The sequence below is a fragment of the Camelus dromedarius genome, chromosome 16 (assembly GCF_036321535.1).
Source record: "Camelus dromedarius isolate mCamDro1 chromosome 16, mCamDro1.pat, whole genome shotgun sequence".
Classification (NCBI taxonomy): Eukaryota; Metazoa; Chordata; class Mammalia; order Artiodactyla; family Camelidae; genus Camelus; species Camelus dromedarius.
Genome location: NC_087451.1, coordinates 30,565,649 through 30,580,203, shown reverse-complemented (window position 1 = coordinate 30,580,203; position 14,555 = coordinate 30,565,649). Strand labels below are relative to the sequence as shown.

At 49.5% G+C, this 14,555-nt stretch overlaps 1 long non-coding RNA gene across 1 annotated transcript; it reads left to right on the top strand.

Moving 5' to 3' along the window:
* Window positions 1-9,714: 9,714 nt before the first annotated feature.
* On the top strand, window positions 9,715-14,221 carry LOC116157967 (uncharacterized). Its single transcript, XR_004142200.2, has 3 exons — window positions 9,715-9,748; window positions 12,823-12,919; window positions 14,191-14,221. It is a non-coding gene; the product is annotated as an uncharacterized LOC116157967 (long non-coding RNA).
* Window positions 14,222-14,555: the final 334 nt, after the last annotated feature.

The window sequence follows — 14,555 nt, the reverse complement described above, 5'->3', positions numbered from 1 at the left end:
CCAGGAGTTTGCTTTTTAGCCAACGAGGAAGGATTTCTCAGAGGGGCCAACGGGCGTGAAGAACGAGTATGTTTACCCGCACAACCACCCAAAAACATGAGGCCAAGTGAACGAGGCCAGACGCTGAAGACTACATTGTACGACTGTCTTTGTGTGAGATGTCCAGAACCGGCAAACCCATAGAAGCAGAAGGCAGATGGGTGGCTGCCTGGGAAGCCAAAAATGGGAAGTACTTGCTAATGGGTACAGGGTTCCCATATGGGAACGTTTTGGAACTGAATGGTGGTGATGTTTGCACAACGTTGTGAATGGACTTAATGCCACTGATGGTACATGTTAAAATAGTTCATTGTATGTTACATGCATTTCATCTCAATTGAAAAAAAAAAAAAAAAGAAGAAGGTGGAGTGAAGACGTGGAAGTTTTCCGAAGAGGAGGGATGGCCACAGTTGACTTCGAGGAAGTTTGCTCAAGGGTCAGTATGGGCGGCAAGCTCTAGGGGCGGGGGAGCAGCAGGGAGCACTGGATTGCTAATCTAAGACACGGTGAGGTCGGCACCAGGAGAGGGTTTCAGGGAAAGGATGGTGTTAAGAATATTTAGTATTTAGGGGCTTCAGTGGGTATGCGTTGATGCTTGATTGAGGAATCCAGTGTTTCTTCTGAGACGCTGACTGGGAATGCATTGTTTTCCAAATGGGGTGTGAATTGGAACAGTCCTAGGGAAACGCCTTGCCTGATAGAGCTTGCCCTTTGCTCCGGTCAAGCCTTCGTCATGTGTGCCCCAGGGGTTCATGCCCCCACCTGTGTGTGACAGGGCCAGCTGCCCTGCTGTGCTCTGGCCTGGGGCGGAGCTAGGGACTCTTACACCCTTTCTTTTTTTTTTTTTTTTTTTACATTTTTTTACTGAGTTGTAGTCATTTTACAATGTTGTGTCAAATTCCAGTGTAGAGCACAGTTTTTCAGTTATACATGAACACACATATATTCATTGTCACATTTTCTTTTGCTGTGAGCTACCACAAGACCTTGTATGTATTTCCCTGTGCTATACAGTATAATCTTGTTTATCTATTCTACATTTTGAAATCCCACTCTGTCCCTTCTCACTCCTTGCCCCCTTGGCAACCACAAGTTTGTGTTCTATGTCTATGAGCTTGTTTCTGTTTTGTATTTATGTTTTTTTTTTTTAGATTCCACATATGAGTGATCTCACATGGTATTTTTCTTTCTCTTTCTGGCTTACTTCGCTTAGAATGACAATCTCCAGAGACATCCATGTTGCTGCAAATGGTGTTATGTAGTTGGTTTTTATGGCTGAGTAGTATTCCATTGTATAAATATACCACCTCTTCTTTATCCAGTCATCTGTTGATGGACATTTAGGCTGTTTCCATGACTTGGCTATTGTAAATAGTGCTGCTATGAGCATTGGGGTGCAGGTGTCTTTTTGAAGTAGGGTTCCTTCTGGATATATGCCAAGGAGCGGGATTCCTGGGTCATACGGTAAGTCTATTCCTAGTCTTTTGAGGAACCTCCATACTGTTTTCCACAGCGGCTGCACCAAACTGCATCCCCACCAGCAGTGGTGGAGGGTTCCTCTTTCTCCACAGCCTCTCCGGCATTTGTCATTTGCTTTTACACCCTTTCTAAGAGTGCTCACTGCTTTCAAGGAGTATGACCTTGAGAACAATCCTGGGGAGGGTTAGGTCCTTAGCATCGAACACAGACACCCATGTAACTTCTGAGTCTCTCTTAGCTCGGCCTCCAGAGTCAGAGCTGGCAGCATTCTGGCGCACAGGCAAGCACCTGGGGCGAGGTAATGACCCCTTCCTCCACCTCCCTCTGAAAGGCCGTCTGCTGTGCAGGCTGGAACCCCGTGCCTCTCCTGACGAGTGCTTTGTGCGCGCTCTGTGTGCCAGGAATTTGGACATGGCATTTAGCCCAAGGCAGGAAGGTTCTGGCATCATCTTAGCAAAATTATTTTTTCAAGTAGGGAGGCACTTAATTATGCACAAGAGACTCTAATTTGAATATCGGGTCTGATAAGAATGTGATTAAGGACTACAGAAAACCTGATCATGCGTTCCCAAGTCAACGAAGCCACCATTTGCTCAGTCTGGCCCTGCGTTCGGCTCTCCTTGGGGTCTCTGAAGACCTAAGAGGTAGAGTCCTCGACTCTAAGATGGAAACTTGTCACCTGTCACAGGTGCAGGGGGGCTGACGACCGCCCTCAGGCCCACACCTGCTCTAGGGCTGGTCACCTGACCCAGGCCTGGCCAATCAGTGAAGCCCCCCCCACGATGTGTTCGAGGTGGGGAAGTCCATCTAACATGGGTCCGTCCTGGGACCCCTGCAGAAGCAGACAGGAAAGGCCCGGCCCCTCTCCCGGGCCTGCTGGATTGATGGGATGGGAGCCTGGCGCTGCTGTTTCTGCTGCTGACTGGGTAGGGTCTGCCTGGAAGCGAGGCTGGGGCAGAGGAAAGCAGAGCTGAGAAGCAGACAGGGGCTCCTGAAGACATGGTTTGCACATTTGGGTTCGGCCGTGTGGAAAATTCTAGACTTCTCAGTTTTACAAGCCCAAACATCCCCCTCCTTTTTTTTTTTTTTTTGTAAACTTCAACCAATTAAGCTGGTCCTCGGCCCTTCATCATCGGGAGTCCTCTCCAGCACCCGCAGCCGGTGACCGCCGTCTCCCAGGGAGACAGCGCAGGGGCCACAGCTGCACGTACGTGCACTGACTGACCCACCATCGGGTCCCTGCGCCCGGCGTCAGAAGTCTCCCTCCGCTGTGGCCTCCTTCTGCATCCTAATTCCTTCTAGGAAACAGCTCCCAACATGCTGGGTCAGACCCCTTCATCTTCCAAGCTTTGGAACAACTTGCCTCAAACCACCTTCCCTCCGAACTTCCTGGGGGCCTGGTGGGGGGACGGGAGGGAGCAGCTTCTGTGTCCCGCTCGCTCGCTCTGTCCTGCCTTTGCCGGAGGGGCCCTGGGCACCACCGCCTCGGCGCCCCCACATACAGTCCCCGTGACCCAGAAAGATGAGCTGTTTCCTCCACATGCTATTCACAGGAGCATCTGTCTGCAAAGAACGGTGGAGGGAGGGTCACACCCCTCGTCACTAGGCAGTCAAGCCGGATTCAGCCTTACACAGCCAGTTCCTAATCTTCCCGAGGCCTCCCAGCCCACAGGGACCCCCCTCCCCCTCCACAGCCCCCACCTCGGTGGCCCAGCCACCTGCATCCCCTTCCTGTGCTCCATCCCTGCCTCAGGTGGGATTTATTTTCCTGCTGACAGGATTTACGCCACCCTCCCCCGGACGCAGGGCCAAGCCACTGTCGCTTCGGGTTTTCAATAACCATTTGTTTTCTCTCTGCAGCCCTTGATATATTCACAGCCTGTGATGAGGTCCCCTCCTTGGCCATCTCTCCTCCCCGTTCAGCTGCCATCGTCTCTTCATCATCTCTCGTGCTTCCAGGCCCTTTACCTTCCACGTCCTCTCCCCTGAATACACTCATCTTAAACGAGGCAGTCTGGAACTGAACGCCCGGTTCCAGCTGCAGCCTGCCCGGTGCAGGGAGCTCCTCGGAGCCAGCTCCACGTGTCATCAGGGCAACCCGGGCTGTGCTGGCTTCTCTTCCCGTCGGTGTCTCCAGCGGCTCCTGTGAAGATGGCCCCTTCTCTACATGGTCAGCAACTTCCTTCTGCCAGGCCAGGCCTCCCCGGCTTGTAATGATGCAATAAGACATGACCTCAGCCATGTGTGACCCGCTGGCTTTGGTGCAGAGTGGCATGTTGAATCTTGACTCCACTGTCGTTCATTTTAAGCCTCCAGCCCAGGTTTAAGCCTTTTGCAGGTCTGAAGAGCACACCCCTTGCTTCCATCCAAGGTGCTGCAGGAGCGCTGACCGGCTCCAGGACGGAGCAGAGCCCTGTGGCCCTCCGCTACGGCCTCCTTCCAGGCTGCCTCGTTCTGTGCAGTGTGCAATGAGCTATGAATTTCCCTACGGCTCTACCATCTAGTCCTTGTTTGACCACCTACTTGACACACATTTATGCAAATCAGTGTATTGCCTGAGACAGTCTTTGGCTCCATCAATCCGGTAACTCATTGAAAACGGAAATGAGGTTCATGTGGTGGGTTTGGTTTTCGAGCCTCCCCAGTTCCGTGTTGTCTCTCGTTTTGCATTCACAGACCGACTGCATGATCGTTTTATCTTCTTCCACAGATTTGCATTCCTTGCACTGGTCTATTTGTTCTAGAATTTCCTTTTCTTCCTTTCGTTTTGAAAATCAGGTCAGGAGTGGTTCATGGCCAGTTTTTCCACACCTCCTTTGCCCTCCATAATTTCTCGAAATTACCAGTGGCAGCTCTGAGACGATGGCTGCTGGTTGCTGAAACAGGCTGGGAGGCGATTCCTCAGACTCAGGGGAAGGACTCGTTCACAGCCGCCCAGGTAGCCACCCCTCTCTCTGCACTTCTGTCTCTTGCAATCCCTTCTTTGCATTTAATTCGACAAGCAGTTCCCCGGTGCCTGTAAGATGCCTAGCATTGCGCTTTGTTTTAACCTTTCCAGGGTGAAGGCCGTTCTCTGTCCTGGAGCAGGCAGGGACAAGGTGAGAATCAGCCAGTCTCCTTCCTCTCTCTTCTTCAGGGGGCGCCTTGTTCCCTTTGATCTGACAGTTGCTTTAGAGGGTGTGTGTGTGTGTGTGTTTGCACTTCGAAGCTTCCAGGTTGTTCTCGGCTCTCTGGTCCTTGTCATCAAGCTCATATTCCTTTCTCTTCCCTCTGGCTCTTTGGGTTTATTTAAAAAAAAACAGTTTACCTTACGATTGACTTACAAAAATCTGTACATATTTAACGCACACAACTCGAGCTTGGAGGTAAGTCTACAGTGTGAAACCATCACCGCAATCTAGGCCATAAAACATATCCATCCTCGCCAAAGTTTCCTCTCCCCTTCTTTATTTATTATTATTATTAATTATTAGAACACTTAAGATCTACCATCTTAGCAAATTAAGTCTATTATTATAATAATAACAACAGCATAGTTAACTCTTATTAATTCTAAGTGTTAACAACTTATCATAATAATAACAATATTATTAACTCTATTAATTATAAGTGTTATTAACTATGATTATAATAATAACAGCAGTATTAACTCTGTGCTGTATAGTAGCTCTTAGGACTTCCTCGTCTTGCATAACCAAAACTTTATGCCATTTTCTTTTCTTTTGTACTGACGTATAGTCAGTGCACGATGTTGTGTCAATCTCTGGTGTACAGCGTCATGTTTCAGTCACACAGATACATGCATATATGTGTTCCTTTTTATATTTTTTTCAGTATAGGTTGCTATAAGATAATTGAATATAGTTCTCTGTGCTGTACAGTAGAAACTTGTTTATCTATTTTATATATAGTAGTTAGTACCTGCAAATCTCGAACTCACAATTTATCCCTTCCCACTCCCTTTACCAAACCCTGGTAACCATAAGTTTGTTTTCTATGTCCATGAGTCTGTTTCTGTTTTGTCAAGTTCATTTATGTCATTTTTTTAGATTCTACATAGAAGTGACATCATATGGTACTTTTCTTTCTCTTTCTGGCTTGTTTCACTTAGTGTGAAAATCACCAGGTCCATCCACGTTGCTGCAAGGGGCATTATTTCATTCTTTTTGGCTGAGTAGTATCCCATTGTGTATATATGTGTGTGTGTGTGTGTGTGTGTGTATGTATGTATGCTTCCATGTCTTGGGTATTGTAAATAATGCTGCTGTGAACATTGGGGTGCATGTGTCTTTTTGAATTAGAGCTCCCTCTGGGTGTATGCCCAGGAGTGTGATTGCTGGATCATATAGTAAGTCTGTTTTTAGTTTTTAAAGGAATCTCCATGCGGTTTTCCATAATGGCTCAAACTTTGTGCCCTTTGACCAATACCTCCCCGTGTCCCCTCCCCCCGCCCCTGAGCACCTCCCTTTTGCTTTCTGCTTCTATGAATTTGACGATTTTAGGCTCCTCAGTAGGTGGCTTCATGCAGTACTTGTCTTCATGTGTTTGGCTTATCTCACTGAGCGTAACGTCCTCCAGATTCACACACGGTGTCATGAGTGGCAGGGTTTTCTTCTTGTTTAAGGCTGAGTAGTATTCCATGGTATGATCATGCCACATCTGCTTTACTCATTTGTCTGGCCTCACCTTTCAGAGGTGGGAGCCCCGGGAGGGCCCCCGATGCAGCGTGGTCAGCTTCCACTGCAGGCGCTCCCATCTGTCCCAGAGGAGGCTCTGCAGTCTCCAAGTCCGATGACATTTCCAGAAACAGTCTGTGAGTCACACATCCCGGGAGAGCCCCAGGCTGCCGGCCTCTGTCTCTCTTTAGAATCTGTTTTCCTTCAGTTGAGAGGACGCGGCGGTCGACGCGGCGGTCTATGCTGGTCCCTTGGCTTGCCATTTTGAAGTCAAGAGGCTGGAGTAATTTTCTCAAGGTTTTGGCCACATCTTGTGGCCAACTAGCTCTTATTACACAAGTCATGGAACCACCCATGAATCTTGTTTATGAAAAACTCCACGAAGTTTGTGCATATGTGTGTAAGTAAATACAGAGAAAAATATGGAAGGATTTACACAGAAGATGTTAATTCAAGTGGCCTTTGGTGAGGGGTGGAGTTGGGGATCAGCAGAATGGGAGAGGGCTGTTTGCTTTTCCCATATATATATATTTTTAATCAAACTTTTAACTTTGAGATAATCGTAGATTCAAGGTTGTAAAAAAAAAAAAAAAAACCAATACAGAGAGATCTTGTGTACTCTGTGGCTAGGTTTCCCTAGTACTAACATCTTGCAAAACTCTAGCACAATGTCACATTTGATACAGTCAAGATATAGAACGTCCCATCAGCACAAGGAGCTGTTACGTTTTAATAGCCACACCCACTGCCCTCTAGGCTGACCCTCCCCTTAACACTGGCATCACTATTCTGTTCCCCATTTCTGTAACTTTGTCACTTTGTGAATGCTGTATAAATGGAATCATACAGTATGTAACTGTGTGAATCCTGTTTTTTTTTTAAATTTTTCTGTGTTTTATGATGCTTTGGCATCTCGGGGCTTAGCAGACTGCAGAAGGGACTGCCTCTCCCAGGGTTAGCTCATTCCTAGAGACAGCGCACGTGCCTTTGATACGCAAACCACCCAGTCCTGAAGCCAGACCCTCCTCAGCCTCCTCTGGTCAGAATCCTGCATCCTGGGACACTCTCTGCCTGCCCTAAACCACCAGGGTCGGGTACCAGATGATGAGGAGCCATCCCTACAGCCCAGAGCCCACCCAAATCATTCAAACTAGCCAGCCCTGAGGCTGCTTCCGGTGCCTGCCTCTCCTGCCCCGTGGAAACTGCTGTAGAGGCTCTCCCCCCGCACCCCGCCTCCTGACCGGCCCAGGGCTTCCCTGTGTAGCTGCGTGGTCTGCAGCCCTCCTGCTCCCAGGGCTCTGCGAGTGTAAACCTCTTCCCACGTGACAAGCATTTGCACGTCCGCGTGTCTCACTATACCGGTTAAAACGAATCCTAGGTACATCTTAAATCAGTAAGTACTTGGGATCGGCTTCTTTCCCCACTGACTGTAATTCCTTGGACATTCACCCAGGTTCCTGTGTGCATGAAAAGTATGTTCCATTTTATTGTGAGTACATCCCACAGCACGGGTGTCCTAGTGTGTTTAGCCATTTACTCATTGACATAATCTGAGTTGTTTCCAGATGTTCCACTATTGTGAATATTTCTGCCGTCACCGTTCATGTACAGGTTTTTGCATGAACATGAGCCTTCATTTCCTGGGGACGAATGGCCAGGGGTGCAATTGCTGGGATGCGTGCTTGCTGCGTGTTTAGGGTTTTTCTTTTCATCGTTTTTGAAAGGAACTACCAACTGCTTTCCAGAGTGTCTGTACCATTTTACGTTCCCACCAGCAAATGTATGAGTGATCTAGACTCGCTGCGTCATTTACCTGCGCTTGGTGTTCTAATCATCTGCTTTTAGCCTCTCTTGGAGGTAACCAGCGATATCTGGGTGTGGTTTTAATTGGTGTTTCCTGAAGGCCTAATGGTTCTGAGCATCTTTTCATGTGCTTTCTTGCCATCTGTGTAGCCTGTTGAGCGAAATGTCTCTTTATGCCTTTTGCCCACTTTCTAATTGGGTTTTGAGTTGTCTTTTGTTTTTTTTTTTACGGTTGGGTTTTGAGAGTTCTTTATACAGCCTAATGACTGGTCTTGTGTTTGATATGTAGCTTGCAAATATTTTCTCCCAGTCTGCAGCTTTTCATCCTCTCGACAGGATCTTCCATGAAGCAAAAGGGTTTAATTCTAATGATGTTCAAATGACTGCTTTTCCTTTCCATGGGTTGTGCTTTCGGTGCCAAGCATAAGAACTCATTAGCGAGCCCCAGGCCTCTAAGGCTGTCTGGACCTTACGTCTTTCTTTTATTTATTTTTTCTAAAAATGCTCTAGTTTTACGCTTTACATCGAAGTCCGTGATGCGTTTTGAGTTAATTTTTTTTGTAAAATGTGAGAATTAAGCGGAGGTATTTTGTTTTTATGGGTGTTCTATTGTTCCAACGACATTTGTTGAAAAGACTGTCTTTCCTCCGTAAGTTGCTTTGGCAGCTTTGTCAAAAACCAGCTGGGAAAAAAATAAAATCAGCCGGGCACATTTGTTTTGGTCTGTTTCTCAGTACTTTGTTCTGTTCCTCGGTACTCTGATTAGATCTATGTACCCCCAGTCCTCTGCCAGTCCCACACGGTCTTGATTACTGCGCATAGATTAAAAAGTCTCAAAATAGGGTAGAGGGAGTCCTCTCATTTTATTGTTTTTTCAAAATTGCTTTAGCTGTTTTAATTTCTTTACTTGTCCATTTAAATTTTAGAGTCATCTTGTCTATAGCGACAAAAAGCCTTGCTGGGGTTTTAACAGGAAATTGCATTGCCTGTGTATCAACTTGGAAAGAATGGACGTCTTCACTATGTCGAGCCTTCCGATTCATGAATGTGATATATCTCTCTGTTTATCGAGGTTTGCTTCTATTTTTTTGATCAGCATTGTGTAGTTTTCAACATACAAATCCTATGCCAAGTTTTGTTAAATTTATACCCAAGCATTCATCGCTCTCTTTTTTTTTTTTTTTTGAGTGGTTATTAATGGTGTTGCCTTTAGATTTTGGTGTCCATATGTTTATTGTTAGTATATAAAACTATGATAAATTTTTGTGGTTTTTGTATTGTGTTACTTTGCTAAACTCACTTATTAGTTCCAGGAGATTTTTTGTTTTTAATTCCTTGGGGCTTCCTAGGTAGACAGTCATATCATTTGCAAACAGGCACAGCTTTATTTCTTCCTTTCAGATTTGTACGCCGTTGATTTCCCTTTCCTGCTTATGCCATTGGCTGGAACTTCCAGTATTATATTCAGTGAGTAGCAAGAGCAGATATCCTCACCTTGTCCCCAATCTTAGCAGGAAAGCATTTGATCTTTCACTATAATGTAATCTACAAAGACCTTTTCCCCAAACAAGGTCACAGTCACAGGCTCCAGGTGGACATGACTTCTGGGGGCCTCCACTGGCAGCTGGTGACTTGCCTTGGGTGTGCTTGCCCGTGCTTTGCCGTGCCGACCATGGTGGCCTAGGAGCTCAGCAAACAGAAGAGATGGGCTTGTCTCTGAAGACATGTCCTGCTGGCACCTGCAGTGGAAGGTGAGCCCCAGCTGTGCAGCGGGGCACGTCCTGCAGGCAGGAGGGACGGGCAGGCTGCTGACCCTGGGGCCGCTCCACCTGAAGGACAGCAACGGAGAAGCAGGGGCCTCCCGCCTCCCTCCCTGGGTACAGTCGTCCAGGGCCTGCCCAGGAGGGCTGTGGGCTGGGCCAGGAGCAGGCTGGATTTGAGTGGCTGGGCAGGTTTCCCAAATCAAGGTGTTTTTAACCAAGACTTAAGTCCTGAGCTGGACACCAAGAAAGACTCTGTCTCCTCACCATCTGAAACTGCTGTGACCTTGTAAGCCCCCTCCTCTCCGTGGGGTCATGTCTGTCTCATTTCTGTTAGCTGGCTGGAGGCTCCTTCATCCCCTCTAGGGGCTGGGGTCTCCCTGGGACATGGCGGGTGAGCCAAGCCTGTCCCTGCTTGCCTGCCTGGCCTACCTCCCGAGGACACTGAATCCCACCTCCCACCTGCTCCACCCTCCCCACCCCTGGCGCCCAGGCCCCCAGACTCCTAAGGAGAGCGCCAGCAAGAACTGGGGCCAAGGGAGGAAAAATGAAGGGAGAAGTACAGGGGCGGGGGCTGTTGACTGGAAATGGTGTGACCCCCACCTTGCCACACAGAGCAGGCACCTGCCATGCGGGGGGCAGTCAGGCTGGACAGCAGCGCTCCGGGAGGAAGTGGTGCGAGCGGGCTCGGCGGCAGAAGGCAGAAGCATCACAGTCTTGTGGGCCCTCCTATCTGAGCTGCGAGGCAGGCGAGGAGCTATCGGAAATGTCAGGGTGGAGACTTTCTTCCTGGATCTTGGATGTCAGGTCAAGCAGCCTGTCTCCGGCCTCTCTGCACCCGTCTTGCCTCCCTGGGGACTGGGCTGTTCCAGAACCTGGAACAGGAATCCCTTTTCCTCTTGGGGGACTCAAGTTGTCTTAGAAACCATGTTCCCTCCTGCTAGCTGATCACAACCTTGAGAGGTCTTGCCATTCACATCCTGCCTGAGGGTGGGACCACACAGACCCAGGCTGAGCCAGGCTGGCAAGGCAGCCCCTCCTCTGGTCCCCCCCAAGGAGAAGTTCCTGGGGAGTCATTGTCAGCAACCCACCGCACAGCGCTGAGAACACAGACCCAGTGCAGACCCCCCCCCCCCCCACAACCGCCTGCTCTGCCTCCCTGCTCAGCCAAGCAGGTTGCCACGGTGACAAGTCCATGTTAGCATCTCCATCATAATGCCAGAGTCTTCCCGGGCTCTGCCCAGCCTGGCCCCCCAAACAGCCCCGGGGTGAGAAAGAAACCCTGGGGTCCCCATGCAGAGGCGATTAAATAGCCAGGAGAGGAAGTGGGAGTGGCGAGGTCAGGGACAGGGTCAGAGACCATCGCAGCAGGTGGCTGTGTCTCTGCCAGTCAGATCCTGACACTGCTCTGAGTTATTTCCTTGGTGGGAAGCGGCCGACGATGTCCCAGGGCCCAGACTGTGGTGCTTGCCAGATCCATTCCCTCACCCTGGCCATGCTTTGTGGACCCTCCAGTTGTCCGGGGTACAGAGTCTCCAACTTACTGATGCAGTGGTTAGTCTTGTGTCGACTGGGCTTGTGTGTCGACTGGGCTTGTGTGGCTAGGCTGTGGCACTCAGTTTACTTAACAAACATGCATCAAGGTGTTGCTGTGAAGATTTGCAGTTAACATGTACAATCAGACGACTTTAAGAAAAAGAGACCACTTTTGACGAGGTGGGTGGGCCTCACCCAATCAGTTGAAGACCTTAAGAGCAAAAATTGAGATTTCCTGGGAAAGAAGAAATTCTGCCTCCAGACAGCAGCAGCCCCTCCTGCCTGAGACCAGTCAGGCCTGCCCTATTGATTTTAGACTTGGCCAGCCCCACAGTCACCTGAGGCATTTCCTTAAAATAAATCTCTCTCTGGAGAACCCTGGCTGATACTCCAGTCTCTCTGAAGCCTGTCCCAGCACCCAGCCATCAGTTCTTTCCCCGCTTTCACTGTACCCGGGGCTCAGCATCGACATGGGGTGGCCGGAGAAAAGACCAGGATGGGGGGCCATGTTTGGACGGCCTTATAATCCGGGTGGCTGAGTTTGGGCTTAGTTTGGTAGGCGGTGGGGAAGTGAAGGGTTTGAAGCATGACAGTGAGATCCATGAGCTGGGACACAATGGGGACGGCTCAGAGCCAGGAGGATGCTGGGAGGGGGACCCGGGGCAGAAGGAAGATGTATCTTCGAACTGGAGCTGTTCAGCCGGGGGGACCCAGGAGGAGAACTACAGCTGGGGGAGTTGCTCTCAAAGAGGTGGGACTGTACCAGGAGCGAGAGATTCTGAGATAGATACAAATGAATTGATGCTTGAAATGGACAAAGCGGTCTTCCACTTAGAAGCATCTTTTTTTAAAGAATCACCTTATGATGAGACTAATCATGACCAACCTGTATCCTTGTAAGTCTGGATTCCGTCTTTAGAATTTTTAAAAGATCAGAGCCTGCCTGTATTCATCCCCAAGGTCATTGGCCACCGCTACCCCCACCGCCCGCCCAGGTCTGAGACCACTTGATGGAATGGGGGTCCCCCTCCACTGCGCCCCCTCCACCACCCTGCCGAGCCAAGGAGCACCCTTCCTCCCCGCAGACTGGGTGGTCAGCGCTCCCAAGCACAGGTGTTGAATCCAATTGCAGAGGAAGGGGACTGGCAGGGTCTGGCATAGCGGGGGGGCGGGGGCAGGCCCCCGGCAGCATCCTCCCATGACCCTGTCCCAGACTGGGAGCAGGTGACTTCCTTTGGCACTGTCGGAAGGGCCTGCGGCTGCTGTAACAAATTGCCACAAACTGGGGGTTGGGGGTGCTTAAAGCAACGGGAGAGTCTTCTCTCAGTTCTGGAGGCCGGAAGCCTGGAGCCAGTGTCCGCAGGGTCACACTCCCCCCGGAGGCTCTGGGGCGATTCCGTTCCTCGCCTCGTCCAGCTTCTGGTAGCCAGTGGCATTCCTGGGCTGTGGCTGCAGCACCCCAATCTCTGCCTCTGTCTGATATATGACCTTCATCTCGTCTCTGTTTCTCTCCTCTTCTGTTTGACTAGGACACTTGTCATTGGATTTAGGACCCACTCAGAGAGTCCAAGATGATCTCATCTGAGATCCTTAACTTCATTACAGCTGCAAAGACCTTTTTTCCAAGTAAGATAAATTCACTGTTTCCAGGAATTGGGATGCAGACGTACATTTCTGGGGGGGACACCATTCAGCCTGCTGTGGGCTTGGAGAGGAGGGGGCTCCTGGCAGCTTCCTAGAGAGTTAGGAGCAGGCATGTCTCGCCCTGCGCCCCCGGCTCACGCCCTCCTGGGCTGTTCAGTGGCCCCTTCTCCCCTGGGAAGACATCCCCACATGGGTCTCCCTTTCTAAACAGCACCCTTCCCTCACATCCTTTGCTCCAATAAAATTAACATATTTTGCATCTTATCTAATCACTTTGTTCCCATATCAGAAAGAGGAAACCTGTTTGGTCTATTCCAGACCAAACAGGTTTGGATAAATCTAGGAAATAAACAGATGCTGGCTTGAATCCCAGCTCAGAAATGTTATCAAGTGTGGTTTCAATGAAAAAAATAGTTTCTGGAACGTATTTCCTCCCACCCCTATCCTGGCAATCTCTCTCCACTAATAATAGACTTAATTATTTAAATTTCATTTGTTAGAGAGTTGATGTTTAATTTGAAAATCCTCATGAATTATTAATATTTAATAAATAATAAAATTCAATATCTATTAACTTGGGTTTAAATATATAAACTATTTAATTTCTTAATTCGATGTCTATTTAAAAAAATAAAACAGCCAAGAATTACTCCTCAGAGCCATCAGAGCCTGAGGACGCCCCTGTGGAAATCAGCCCCTGTTCTCCGTCGGTGGAAACAGCATGAGTGGGCGCCCCGTGTCCTCAGGACGGTTGCACATAGTGGAGGAAAAATCAAGAGGAGACTGGGGGGTCACCCCCTTGCCTCACCCAGACCCAGGCCTATTCTAAGTGGCCCCGTCGCCAGCTGCGACCCTCTCTCACTATTTCTGTCGTGGTAGCTGCCTGCAAGGTGTGCAACCTTCGAGGGGAGGAAGGAGGCGGTCTCTAGAAGGATGATTCAGACCTAAGTAGACATATTGTGCTTTTTATTAGAATATTAATTTGGGGTCTCTTTTGGGGGAGGGAGGTAATTAGGTTTATTTTTCTAAGGGAAGTATGGGGCATTGAACCCAGAACCTCGTGCATGCTAACCACGCGCACTGCCACTGGGCTACACCCTCCCCGCACTTGAATATTAACTGGCATTGACAGACAGCGTGTATCTAGTTATACCGGCAATTAGTTACCGATGAGGTTCCGGGACGGTTCCTGTGAAGCAGGCTGAAGCGCTCCCTGAGTCCTTGGGCGAAGGGGATCTTCCGTGTCTCCCCAGGTGTAATCCGTTTGCCTTTCACAAGGACGAGGAGCTGAGTGACCACCCACAGGACTGGTCTAACCATGTCACACACTTAGGAGGGAACCTCTTGGGGCAGGTGAGTCCTGTGGGCCCCTGGGGCTCTCTACCTATTCCTTGGTTCAGGGGTTTCCTTGCCCTTTAAGGATGCATGGGGTTTTTCCCAGTCATTCAGTCCTCAGAGGAAGAGTGAGGCAGCTGGACACGGGCACCCGGAACCTCGGGCAGGCCGCCTGGCCAGGGCACGCCTGCAGTGCTGGGCCAGCTGTGGACGAGCGGAACGCAGCTGCCCCAGGACCCCCTGTCGTCCGGCGTGGGTTGCACTGTTGTCTTAGCTCCTGCTC